The sequence below is a fragment of the Vidua macroura genome, chromosome 32 (assembly GCF_024509145.1).
Source record: "Vidua macroura isolate BioBank_ID:100142 chromosome 32, ASM2450914v1, whole genome shotgun sequence".
Lineage (NCBI taxonomy): Eukaryota > Metazoa > Chordata > Aves > Passeriformes > Viduidae > Vidua > Vidua macroura.
Genome location: NC_071602.1, coordinates 996798 through 1011199, shown reverse-complemented (window position 1 = coordinate 1011199; position 14402 = coordinate 996798). Strand labels below are relative to the sequence as shown.

Here is a 14402-nt window from a genome sequence, read left to right as displayed (position 1 = left end):
TCCATTGTTATCGTCCAGAACCGAGAAGACCATTGTGACATCATGGAACCTCCTTGAACCAGGGCTCCATTGTTACAATTCAGAACCGAGGAGGCCATTGTGACATCGTGGAAACTCGTGGAACCAGCGCTCCATTGTTATCGTCCAGAACCAAGGAGACCATTGTGACATCATGGAACCTCATGGAGCCAAAGCTCCATTGTTCCTGTTCAGGTCTGGGGAAACTATTGTGACATCATGGAACCCTGAGGAACCAAGGCTCTATTGTTACCCGCCAAAACAAAGGAGACCATTGGGACATCATGGAACCTCGTGGAACCAAGGCTCCATTGTTACCGTCCAGAACCAAGGAGACCATTGTGACATCATGGAACCTCTTGGAACCAAGGCTCCATTGTTACCCTCCAGAACCAAGGAGATCATTGTGACATCATGAAAACTCGTGGAACCAAGGCTCCATTTTTATCGTCCAGAACCGAGAAGACCATTGTGACATCATGGAACCTCCTTGAACCAGGGCTCCATTGTTACCATCCAGAACTGAGTAGACCATTGTGACATCTTGGAAACTCGTGGAACCCGGGCTCCATTGTTATCGTCCAGAACCAAGGAGACCATTGTGACATCATGGAACCTCTTGGAACCAAGGCTCCATTCTTTCCGTCCAGAACCGAGGAGAGCATTGTGACATCATGGAACCTCGTAAAACCAGGGCTCCATTGTTACCATCCAGAACCGAGTAGACTATTGTGACATCATGGAAACTCGTGGAACCCGGGCTCCATTGTTATCGTCCAGAACCAAGGAGACCATTGTGACATCATGGAACCTCTTGGAACCAAGGCTCCATTCTTTCCGTCCAGAACCGAGGAGACCATTGTGACATCATGGAACCTCCTTGAACCAGGGCTCCATTGTTACAATTCAGAACCGAGGAGACCATTGTGACATCAGGAAACTCGTGGAACCAGGGCTCCCTTGTTATCGTCCTGAACCAAGGAGACCATTGGGACATCATGGAAACTCGTGGAACGAAGTCTCAATTATTACCCTCCAGAACCAAGGAGACCATTGTGACATCATGGAACCTCATGGAACCAAGGCTCCATTGTTACTCTCCAAAACCAAGGAGACACTTGTGACATCATGGAACCTCGTGGAACCCAGGCTCCATTGTTACCGTCCGTTACCAAGGAGACCATTGTGACATCATGGAACCTGGTGGAACCAAGGCTCCATTGTTCCCGTTCAGGTCTGCGGAAACCATTGTGACATCATGGAACCCCGTGGAACCAAGGCTCCATTGTTACCCTCCAAAACCAAGGAGAGCATTGTGACATCATGGAACCTCGTGGAACCAAGGCTCCATTGTTACCGTCTAGAACCAAGGAGAGCATTGTGACATCTTGGAACCTCGTGGAACCAAGGCTCTATTGTTACCGTCCAGAGCCAAGGAGACCATAGTGACATCATGGAACCTCGTGGAACCAAGGCTCCATTTTTACCGTCTAGAACCAAGGAGAGCATTGTGACATCATGGAACCTCGTGTGACCAAGGCTCCATTGTTAACAGTCGAGAACCAAAGAGTCCATTGTGACATCATGTAACCTCTTGGAACCAAGGCTCCATTGTTATCGTCCAGAACTGAGAAGAGCATTGTGACATCATGGAACCTCCTCTAAGCAGGGCTCCATTGTTACCCTCCAAAACCAAGGAGACCATTGTGACATCATGGAACCTCGTGGAACCAAGGCTCTATTGTTACTGTCCAGAAGCGTGGAGACCATTGTGACATCATGGAACCTCTTGGAACCAGGGGTCCATTCTTTCCATCCAGAACCGAGGAGACCATTGTGACATCATGGAACCTTGTGGAACTAAAGCTCCATTGTTACCGTCCATAACCGAGGAGAGCATTATGACATCATGGAACCTCGTGGAACCAAGCCTCCATTGTTACCCACCAGAACCAAGGAGACCATTGTGACATCATGGAACCTCGTGGAACCAAGGCTCCATTTTTACCGTCCATAACCGAGGAGAGCATTGTGACATCATGGAACCTCGTGGAACCAAGCCTCCATTGTTACCCACCAGAACCAAGGAGACCATTGTGACATCATGGAACCTCATGGAACCAAGGCTCCATTGTTACCCACCAGAACCAAGGAGACCATTGTGACACCATGGAACCTCAAGGAAGCAAGGCTCCATTGTTACAATTCAGAACCAAGGAAACCATTGTGACATCATGGAAGTTTGTGGAACCAAGGCTCCATTGTTGCCCACCAGAAGCGTGGAGACCATTGTGACATCATGGAACCTCGTGGAACCATGTCTCCATTGTTACCGTCCAGAACGAAGGATACCATTGTGACATCATGGAACCTCATGGAACCAGGGCTCCATCATTACCGTCCAGAATCGAGGATATTGTGACATCATGGAACCTCGTGGAACCAGGGCTCCATTGTTACCGTCCATTACCAAGGAGACCATTGTGACATCATGGAACCTTGTGCAACCAAGGCTTCATTGTTACCCACCAAAACCAAGGAGAGCATTGTGACATCATGGAACCTCGTGGAACAAGGGCTCCATTGCTGCCGTTTAAAATCTAGTAGACCATTTTGACATCATGGAAGCTCATGTAATCAAGGCTCCATTGTTAACAGTCAAGAACCAAGGAGACCATTGTGACATCATGGAACCTCGTGGAAACAAGACTCCATTGTTACCGTCCAGAACCAAGGAGACCATTGTGACATCATGGAACCTCGTGGAACCAGGGATTCATTGCAACCGTCTAAAATCTAGTAGACCATTGTGACATCATGGAACCTCGTGGAACCAGGGCTCCATTGTTATCATCCAGAACCAAGGAGACCATTGTGACATCATGGAACCTCGTGGAACCAAGGCTCAGTTGTTACCCTCCAGAACCAAGGAGACCATTGGGACATCATGGAACCTCATGGAACCAAGGCTTCATTGTTACCCTCCATTACCAAGGAGAGCATTGTGACATCATGGAACCTCGTGGAACCAAGGCTCCATTGTTACCGTCCAGAAGCGTGGAGACCATTGTGGCATCATGGAACCTCGTGGAAGGAAGGCTCCATTGTTACCGTCCAGAGCCAAGGAGACCATTGTGACATCATGGAACCTCGTGGAACCAAGGCTCCATTGTTACCGTCTAGAACCAAGGAGAGCATTGTGACATCACGGAACCTCGTGGAAGCAAGGCTCCATTTTTACCGTCCAGAACCAAGGAGACCATTGTGACATCATGGAACCTCGTGGAACCAGGGATTCATTGCTACCGTCTAAAATCTAGTAGACCATTGTGACATCATGGAACCTCGTGGAACCAGGGCTCCATTGTTATCATCCAGAACCAAGGAGACCATTGTGACATCATGGAACCTCGTGGAACCAAGGCTCAGTTGTTACCCTCCAGAACCGAGGAGACCATTGGGACATCATGGAACCTCATGGAACCAAGGCTTCATTGTTACCCTCCATTACCAAGGAGAGCATTGTGACATCATGGAACCTCGTGGAACCAAGGCTCCATTGTTACCGTCCAGAAGCGTGGAGACCATTGTGGCATCATGGAACCTCGTGGAAGCAAGGCTCCATTGTTACCGTCCAGAGCCAAGGAGACCATTGTGACATCATGGAACCTCGTGGAACCAAGGCTCCATTGTTACTGTCCAGAAGCGTGGAGACCATTGTGACATCATGGAACCTCGTGGAACCAAGGCTCCATTGTTACCGTCCAGAGCGAAGGAGAGCATTGTGACATCATGGAACCTCGTGGAACCTAGGCTCCATTGTTACCGTCCAGAACCAAGAAGAGCATTGTGACATCACGGAACCTCGTGGAAGCAAGGCTCCATTTTTACCGTCCAGAACCAAGGAGACCATTGTGACATCATGGAACCTCGTGGAACCAAGGCTCCATTTGTACCGTCTAAAATCTAGTAGACCATTGTGACATCATGGAGCCTCTTGGAACCAAGGCTCCATTCTTTCCGTCCAGAACCAAGGAGACCATTGTGACATCATGGAACCTCGTAAAACCAGGGCTCCATTGTTATCGTCCAGAACCGCAAAGACCATTGTGACATCATGGAACCTCCTTGAACCAGGGCTCCATTGTTACCATCCAGAACCGAGGAGATCATTGTGACATCATGGAAACTCGTGGAACCAGGGCTCCATTGTTATCGTCCAGAACCAAGGAGACCATTGTGACATCATGGAACCTCATGGAACCAAGGCTTCATTGTTACCCTCCAAAACCAAGGAGACCATTGTGACATCATGGAACCTCGTGGAACCAAGGCTCCATTGTTACCGTCCAGAAGCGTGGAGACCATTGTGACATCAGGGAACCTCATGGAACCAAGGCTCCACTGTTAACAGTCGCGAACCAAGGAGACCATTGTGACATCATGGATCCTCGTGGAACCAGGGCTTCATTGCGACCGTGTAAAATCTAGTAGACCATTGTGACATCATGGAACCTCGTGGAACCAAGGCTCCATTCTTTCTGTCCAGAACTGAGGAGACCATTGTGACATCATGGAACCTCGTGGAACCAAGAATCCATTGTTACCGTCCATAACCGAGGAGACCATTGTGACATCATGGAACATCATGGAACCAAGGCTCCATTTTTCCCGTTCAGGTCTGGGGAAACCATTGTGACATCATGGAAGCTCTTGGAAGCATGGCTCCATTCTTTGCGTCCAGAACCAAGGAGACCATTGTGACATCATGGAACCTCGTGGAACCAAGGCTCCATTGTTACCCTCCAGAGCTAAGGAGACCATTGTGACATCATGGAACCTCGTGGAACCAAGATTCCATTTCTATGCAGTGAAGCTTCATGGAACCAAGGAACCAATATGACACAGCAGGGCTGCATGGAGCCAATGGTCTACAGAGATAGTGCGGACCCAAGGAGACCATGATGATGCTGTGGAACCCCATGGAACTAAGGGGCCATTGTGATACAGCAGAATCTTTTGGAATCAAGGCAACCGGCTTACGCTATTGAACCTCATGGAGCCAAGGGGCCACTGTGACATTGTGGGGCGTCTTTGGATCAAAGGACATGGTTGATAGGACAGAAGCTCCTGGAAACTATGGGACATTGTGACACTGCAGAGCCTCATGGAAACAAGGAGACCCCTGTGACACTGAGAACCTTATGGAACCAAGCAGCCATTTTCACCCTACAGAACCAAGGAGACCATTGCTGACAGAACAAAACCTCATGGAACTGAGGGGCCCTTGTTATACAGCGAGGCCTCGTGGAACCAAGGGGCCGTTGTGACACTGTGGGGCCCCATGGAACCAAATATTCATGGTGACACAGCAGGGTTGCTTGTAACCAATTGTCCGTTGTGATACTGCAGATCCAAGAGAGCGGGTGACACGATGGCAGTTCATGGAACCAAGGGGCTCCTGTGACACACCAAGGCCTCGTGGAACCAAGGAGAGCATTGTGGCAGTGCAGAACCAAGGAGGCCATTTTAAGAGTACAGAACCAAGGGTCCGTTGTTATACAGCAGGGCCTGATGGAACCAAGGGGCCATTGTGAAACTGTGGGGCATAATGGAGTCAAGGACAGCACTGATACTGAAATGTGCTGGATAGAAACCTTCTCACACAGTTCTGAGTATTTGAAAGTAGATATTATTCATTACATACAGCATGGCAGTCATTTGGCTGATCCTACATCCATTTGAGTGCAGTGAACATCGAGTGAAGAATTTTTTGCAGACACACTGATTACATATTCATGAGCTATCCCCACTTCCTTTGACATTATTTGACATAGTTGCACCCCTTATCAGAAGTCTTTATGTGGTTCTTTGGGGTCTGTCTCCAACATCCAGTGTCCTTTTTAGATGGCTGTTCCTCAACTCCTGCTTTTGAGTAAGGGCAATATCATTGTTTTGCATAACTTCTGCTTTGTCAGCCTTGCAGAGCAGAACTGGCATCCTGCTTGTGCTTTGCATGAGTTACATCCTTTATCTGTTTCTCCAAGGTTGTGCTGTTCTGTTCTACTGCCCTCATCAAGTCCCCCCTTTTCTTGAGACTCAGCTCCTTATGGGCACCGGTCTCTCAATATCTCTATTTTGTTTTATAGTGTAGGGCACTATAACACTGAATTGTGATGCAAGCTAAATCCATACAGCAATTATTGTGGTGACCATTATAAACAGATGTTTTAACCAAACCCAGCTGGGTAACCATGAAGGAAATTTGGCCCAGATTTCTTTAAATCCCCAGGAGGTTTCATCTTGAGCTGTGCATTGAAAGCATTTTTAAACTATAACACTCTGTCCCAAAGTCAGTTCTTTAGCTTTCTGGATGAAGAGAAGAATAGCTGCTACTGCCCTCAGACAGCCCAGCAGCTCTGGCTGGCATTGTCTGGTTGCTGTGAAAAGTAGGCACAGCCCTGCTCCAGTCCCCAGGAACTGTGACAGCACTCCCCGTGCTGGGTTTTGTCTCTCACATGGAAAAAACAGATCCAATGGGTCCATGGGGTTTGAGAGTCCCAAAACAGGGCCCGCATGAGGGCTCGCTGGAGCTGTGAAAAGGCAGCCCATGCCACACCAGTCCAGACTATAAAGCCCTGCTGAGCTGCCTGAGCTCACACAGAGGCTTTAGCAGCAGCCCATAATTGCTGATGCACAGCTGACGTCATTCCACACCCCGAGAAATGCCTGTGACTCTCTCATTGTTCGTGGCTGTGGGACTTGCCAAATTGCTTCTTTTCCTTCCTGTCCCAACCTCCTTTGTCCCTGGAGGATTTTGAATCCCAGGTAGGGTTCTGTGCTCTGGACTGTTTGTACTCTGTATCCACTTAGGCCCAGAAAATTCCACAATGCCACAGTCTGATCCCTGAACTGCTGCTGAGTTTCAGTTTCAGAGATGAATGCCATCTCCAGACTGGAACAAGACTCCAAAGAGGGTTCTGATGTTTCCATTCCTCCAGTTCTTTTGCCACTTGGTTTCCATATATCATGGGGGTATTTTTAAACTCCTGGGGTAGAACTGGCCAAGTCAGCCAGGCTCTTCTCACTGTGTTTGGACTGTCCCATTCAGAAGTAAATAGTTCTTGACTTTCACTACTCCAAGAGATACAGAAAAAGCCACTTTCAAATTCTACACTCTCAACCATTTTAATTTTTCACTCTAGCTTGTTAGCAAGGTACAAGGATTTGCTACGGACGGGTGTATATCTTCTACTGTCTCATGTATGGCTCTAGGATCCTGTACCAGCCACTAATCCTCTCCATTTGCCTTCTTAACTGCAAAATAAGGCTCTTAAATTTGGATTCATATTCCTTCAACAGGCCTCATTTTATAAATTTTTCTTTTATAAATCTAATCTTTCTTTTCTTTTATAAATCTATCCAAGGGATAATAACCCCTTACAACTTTCTTTTCTCAAAGGGTATTGCTTCTGCCTTACTGGTCCTGCTCAGGGTTTCAATTTGTTTCTCACAGGCTCTGCTTTTCTGGGTCACTGGGGCACCTCTCCAGTCCAGACTACCAGATTTACTGCATCCTCAAGTGATACAGATGGCAGATGGATCACATCTGAAATTGGAGTGCAAAAACAGAGGCTTCCACATAATTAGATTTTGGAGTAATAACCTGCATTTTGCCATTTTAATCTTGATTTTAGCATTCAGGTTTTCCAAGAAATTGTCCAAGGAGAGGCTTAAGTAAATGGAGTAGATACAAAAACTGGGGAGTCACCCATTGTTTTCCTAATTTAAAATCAATGGGCTGGAAAAATGGCTGAGTTTCATGATTCCCTGTTGCACCAATGATTGTTATAGAATCATTACTCAAGTTTCCTTTTACTGTATTTAGCACAGAGCAACCAGCTCCTGTAGCCACTCAAAATCCTAACTCCTCATTGTCCCAGCTTAGCTGTGACCGGATGTTCTGCTGGGAAAGAATCCTCTGGTCCCCCGCAGTGACCATCGGTGATGGCCACGAGAGGGGAGTTTCGTGTTGTACCTGCGGACATTCCCTTTTCAAACGCCTCTCTTTCTTACAGTGTGCACATTGATTAACAGCAAGTCTCTTTTCTTCCTTCCTCTGCTCTTCTTTGATGAGCCCTCAGGGGAAAGATGGACTGAATTGTGGAATAACTCACTTTGGAAGAGTGTCCTTTGCAACAGAGCCTTCAACTGCATCAAATGTGGCTTCACTTACAGCTGTTCCGATTGCTTCTGATAATCCGCCTGCCCTGTGGTCTCTGGAGTGTGGAAGCATCCTATGGAATTGGAATTTTCTCCGTTTTACTCAGCTGTGCAGCAGAAGCTGCTACAGGGGGGTCTCTGAAGCAGTCAGAGCCTCCACCCAGGGTGGGGATCACTGCATTTATGCACAAGAATCAACCTGGGCACAGCAGGATGTGCTCATCTCTAGGGCTGCCCCGAGTCCCCACCTGGAGAGCTCCCAAACATTTCAGTCCCACAGTTCATTTTGAAGGTGACTCATTTTTGCTCATTTTAGAGTTGGTTCATTTTGAGGGCTCTTGACTGAACTCAGTCACTTGGTTTCAAGTTGATGGCCTGTCTCAGACCAGGCTCTCCTCTGCTCTGTGTGGACAATGAGATGGGAGAGCCCTTGGGCCACCCAGGGGACTGATGACTTCAGTGCTCTGGTTGCACATGAACAGAGCTTTGTTTCACTGCTTCAGACCCTCTCTCTCCTCTTCTCCCCTGGCATTTTAAAGAATCCTGTTTTCACAGTCATCTGCTCTGCTCTTCTCCATGTTGAAAAGCAAATCAAAAAACCTGAAAAGGAGAACACCAGTCTTTATTGCATATATTTTTTCTCATGCATCTTTTCTTAGCTGTGTATTTTGGTTTCAAAACAGAGTAACTTAATTACTTAATTAATCAGGGATTTGAGACTTGAAAAGTGAGTTTCATCTACTCCCCTGCAGGCACCCAGGAGAATTTGTTTTCTCGGGGCTCCCTCTGTAGCCAGTGGAGACAAGAGAACATTTGGAGGCTGGGTACTACCAACTGGCACATAAAACAGAAATTACAAATCTCTTGCTGGCACTTTTCCCTTGCTCTGCACAGGTTCATTTTGGTGCAGACAGGTGACAGCTCAGATTGTGACACTCTGTGTGGATCCATAATAAATTCCAGTCCTCATTTAGAGTACTAAAAATCCAAGTTCTACTTGGTCCTCTTCTGCCCTCCCCATTCCTTTCCTGAAGAGACAGAGAGGAAAAAGCTGTGGAAGAAAGCAGAGGGTTGCAAAAAAGATACTTGGGATTGCTTCTTTTGGAAGCAACAGTTCCTCAGGGACTCCTGGTCCAAAGGCAAGTACAGAAAAGCAGAAACAAGGAAGTTCAATGCACAGATTTGGTGTAATTTCAGCGTTTAGTGTTTGTGCTGTAGATGAGAGGTGTTTGGCGCATGGGTGTGACAGATGTTTGCAGTAGGTCTGAGTGAGCTGGGAATTTCCCAGGAATGGGGGGGAAATAGCCAATAGCTCCTTAGAATCCTCTGTTCTGGTGAAAGAATTCTTTGGGAGTGTTTGGAAAAGGTAGAAAGAACACAATAAAATCTCTGAGGTCTCTACCTGAAATGGGAAAGAGAACAATCAGGGTGTGAGAATTGTTTGAAGCACAATCTCGGTGCTCTATAGCAAGACTGCAGGAAAAGAAAGCAGCAGAGAAGGAAGGATAGAAATGTTTGTCCAGACTGTGAAATGATCCCACTTGGTTTTGCCATGTTCCTGTCTCAGCAGGATGAGCTGGAATTCAGCATGGGACCAGAAAATGAAACAGCAGTTACTGAGTTCATCCTAGAGGGTTTCCCAGAGCTTGATCCGAGACTGCAGCTATTTTTCTCTCGGGTCCTTCTGCTCATGTACCTGACAACAGTGATGGGGAATGCAACCATCATTTTCCTCATGTGTGTGGATCACCAGCTGCAAAGCCCCATGTACTTTTTCATCAGCAACCTGGCCTTCCTGGAGATCTGCTTTACATCCTCCACAAGCATCAAATTGTTTGTGATGCTGAGAACACTCTCTCACGAAGCAGCTGCTTTGCCCAAAACTATTTCTATTTTGCCCTGGGCTGCACAGAGTTCATCCTGCTCATTGTCATGTCCTTTGACCGCTATGTTGCCATCTGCCAACCTTTGCTCCATGCTGCCATCATGAAGCCTCAGCTCTGTGTCCACCTGGTTGTTGCTGCTTGGGTCCTCGGCTTTGCCCTGCTGAGCTACCGGCTGTTCTTCCTCTCGGAGCTGTCTTTCTGTGGCTTCAAGATCCCCCATTTCCTTTGTGACAACTCCCCCTTGTTCAGACTGTCCTGCTCTGACACCATCCTGTTTTGGAAAATAGACTCTGTCTTTTTAGCGTGTGTCGTGCTGGGTTCCTTATGTTTGACTCTGGCATTTTACACCTGCATCCTTTTCTGTGTTCTGCATCTTCCAGCAGCCTCTAGGAGGAAGAAAGCTTTGACTACGTGTTCTTCCCATCTCATCACCTTCTCCATTGCCTATGGGAGCTGCATTGCTCTCTACACGTGTCCTGCAGAAGATGTTTCCTTGAGGACCAACAGAATTGTAGCTCTGCTCAACACAGTCCTGTACCCATTCTTAAATCCATTCATCTACAGCCTTCGGAACAAATCTGTGATCTTGGCCCTGAACAAATCCAATGCCAGGGCAAGAACAAAGCTTTTCCCCTAACCATGGTGCATTTCTGGAAAGCCATCCCAAGAATCTGATGTCATCTGTTGCACACTACCAGTGCCTGTGAGTGCAGCCTCCAAACAGGGCTGCCTCAGGAGACTGATGCTCCTGCCGGCTTGTGTCAGGTTAAGAGATAAGAGACTCATCTGCACACCCAGACAGGGCACCAACAATGGCAGGAGGAGAAACTCAGTTCATTCTCTGCCCTGGCTGCTGCCAGGCCCATCACTGGAGAGCCCCCAGCTCATTAAGAGCCCATCTCCAAAACAGAGAAGAGCTCAGCGGAACAGTGGCAAGTGGCAATCCAAATTACAGCTCCTGAGCAATGGACACCTTGTCCCAGCTCCTTTCCTGGGACAGCCATCAGCCCTCGTGTCTACCTTTGAAACCCCAAAGTCACTGAGAGCAGGTCACCATTTGGACTAAGGGGATTGCTGCCCTGGCGTGTAGGACACGTTTTGGGATGAAGGAGGAGGAGGAGCAGTTTTGGATAGCACAGGACTTGTGGGAAGGTGAGGGGAGGACCCCAACCAGAGCAGTCTGTCCTGTCTTCTCATTAAACTTGAATTCTCCCCCTGTGTGAGCAAATCTCTGTTCTGCCTGAGCATGGGAGCCTGGGGGTGTGAGGGCAGCAGTTGGGGGAGGGCACCAAAGAGCCCACCTGCCAACGGTGCTGGCCACGGAGTGACCGGAGGGACTGGACTTAGGGGTCTGGGGGTGTGGGGTGTGTCTGGTCTGCACCAGCACCTGGAATGGGGCTGTGGGCTCAGGGCTCAGATGCCCAAATGCCTCAGCTGTGAGACTGGAATCCAGGGGAAGCTGCTGAGCAGACGAGTGTCCGAGCACAGCTGTGCAGGGATCCATGCACAGGTATGACTATGGAATGGGACAGACTGGACCAGGATAGTCCCGCTGGGAATGATCTGCAGTTCAGACCAGAATGAGGGTCTGGTCCAACTGCCCGACCCCTCCAGGGTCACCAAAAGTTAAAGCAGGCATTAGGGCACTGTCCAAATGCCTCTTAAACACGGACAGGCTTGGGGCATCAGCCACCTCTCCAGGGAGCCTGTTCCAGTGCTTGACCACCCTCTCAGTAAAGAAACCCTTTCTCCTGTCCAGTCTAAACCATCCCGGTACAGCTTTGAACCTTTCTCAGATGTTCCAACACTAGATATCAGGGACAAGAGAAAGGGAAATGCAGGGCAGAGCCGGGGGCAGCGAGATGGGAGTGTGCAGCCTGCAGGGACACAGCAGCAGCTGTGGGACATGCAGGACAAGCTGTGCTGGACATGGCCAAGGGCCCTGGCAGGGCTGGCAGTGCCCAGGAGAAGCCCAGTCTGGGTGCCCCGGGGCACAGCAGGGTCTGTGCCACCGAGGGCTGTGAGGAGACACCTTGTCCTGAGGCACTGGGGCCTCCTGGCACAGCCCCAGCCAGGCTGGCCACTGTCAGCCCCTTGTCCTGCCCTCAGCATCCCCCCCTAGCCCACATCCCAGTGGCCTCAAGGATCTGCTGGAAGGAGTCCCTGGGGAGCCTTGCTCAGGAATGGCCCTGGGGGCTCCACAATGCTCCCAGGGACTGCAGGTTTTTCAAAGGACTTTGGCTTTGGCTTTTGCCTTGGAGTCTCTGAGAGCTTTGTGCAATCGTGGCCTCCAATTATCGGATGTAATTAGTCCCTGGAGAGGTTTTGTCAGGAACAGCACTCAGTGGGGCTCATGAATGCTTCAAGGTACTTCAGTTCTTTTAAGGGACTTGGTGTTTCCCTTTGGATACAGACTCTGTGAGAGGTTTGTGCAATCATGGCCCCAATTATCTGCTTTAACGAGTTCCTTGAGAGCTTTGTATTGACTCTCAGTGGGGCTCAATAATGCTTTGAGATACTCAAGATTTTTAAGGTACCTTGGATTTTCCTTTCCACACTGAGAGGTTTTTTGTGTCATTTTGAGTCTCTGAGAGGTTTTGTGCCATCCTGGCCTCCAGTTCTCTCCTCCAAGGGGTCCATCAGGAGCCTGTGTTAGGGATGGACCTCAGTGGATCCCATTTATGCTTTGAGACCCTTTGGGGTTTTCATCTGACTTGGACTCCTGGAAAGGTTTGTGCAATCTCCTCTCGGGCCCTGAGGTTCTAGGGCTCAGCTCCAAATGCACCACGGGGCTCATAAGGATCAAGCAAGTCCTGACAAACCATGGCTCTGCCTTGATTTCCCTCTGGCCTAGGGCAGTTCATCAGTAAGCTTTCCTACTGCAATTATGGAGAAATGTTTCAAAAAGCTTCTAAAAAAGCCACATTCCTGTTATAAAGGATGCATTTTATTCCTGTTCTTTTGTGAGAAGATATGACTACAGCATTCTGTGACTGATATTGATCCAGGGTCTTTCCTAACGAGGTCTGGCCTGCTCAGAGAAGCTGTGCCTTGAGATGTGACCCAGTGGGGACAACTTTGCTCCACATTCCCCAAGCCCATCCTGTCTCTCCTCACTCACCTGAGACCTGCTTTGCTCAGAGAAGTGGCTGTGCACAGCCAAAGAGGGGTTTTCTTCTTCTTTTTCAAGCAATAGAAAACTCCTGAGTTTCCCCACTGAAAACAGACACCCTCCTCCAAGGCTGTGCCAAGCCCGAGGTGCCTCCAAGGTGGTTCCCCTTCCCCAAGGCAGAACCATGCAAGGAATGATTTAGACACGCAGGAATTTCTGCAATAAACACAAATGCAGACTTGGCTCAGGGCAGAATTTGACCAGCTCCTGGAGGCCAGAGCAGCTTGGAACTCCAAAGCATCCAGTGGGTTGTTGGGAGGTGTGGGAGTGACCCAAGAGTGAGGAAAGGGAAGTGCAGAGAGCCCTGGAAGTGCTTCTGTGCAGACAGGCTGTGGGGAAGGGCACTGCAGAGCTGCCCTGGGCCAGCCGTGAGGGTGGATCATCATGCCAACCTGCCCTGGGCCATTGCAAGGGGCTGTGGCCATGGTCACTGCACTGACCCCACGGTGCCAGCACATTGCTCAGGGCTGCTCTCACTGCCCAGAGCCAGAGGGGATCCCGTGCTGGGGCCTTGTGCCACGGCCACCTGCCCTGTGCCGCGCTGGCCGCTCAGGCGCCGCGGAACCAGCAGCAAAGGGCAGTGCCAGGGCCAAGGCCAGGTCAGCCAGACAGAAAGGGGCCGTGCTGGGCACTGTTTCCATGGCAGCCCTCACTGGCTGTGACACCTGGGTCACCTGTCCTGGCACTTGCCATGGAAACCCCTGGCAGGCACTGATGGCACAGACACTGGCACTCAGACACTGCTGGGCCGGGTGCTGAGCACAGGGCTGAGCACACAGAGATGGTTTTGTTCTTGCTGAGCTCCCACTGAGCCAAGGCCTGTCCTGCCCCTCGTCCGGCCATGCTGGGGAGGGGCTGGGGCTGTGGGGAGCTTGGCAGGGGACACAGCCAGCACAGGTGACCCCAACTGAGCCTGGGGATACCCCAGACCATCGGACATCCTGCTCTGTGTATAAAGTGGGGGAACAAGGAGGAAGGGGGGACATTTGGAGTGAGGGTTTTTGTCATCCCAGGTAACACTTGGCAGGATGGGGCCATGTTTCACCAGAGAGCAGGGTCAGCAACAAAGACACAGACACCAACCTAAGAAATTGTGTCATTTA

General features: G+C 49.4%; 1 pseudogene; it reads left to right on the top strand.

Annotated features, from left to right (window-relative positions):
• Nucleotides 1–9720: 9720 nt before the first annotated feature.
• On the top strand, nt 9721–11138 carry LOC128820900 (olfactory receptor 6M1-like; annotated as a pseudogene).
• The last annotated feature ends 3264 nt before the right edge of the window (nt 11139–14402 follow it).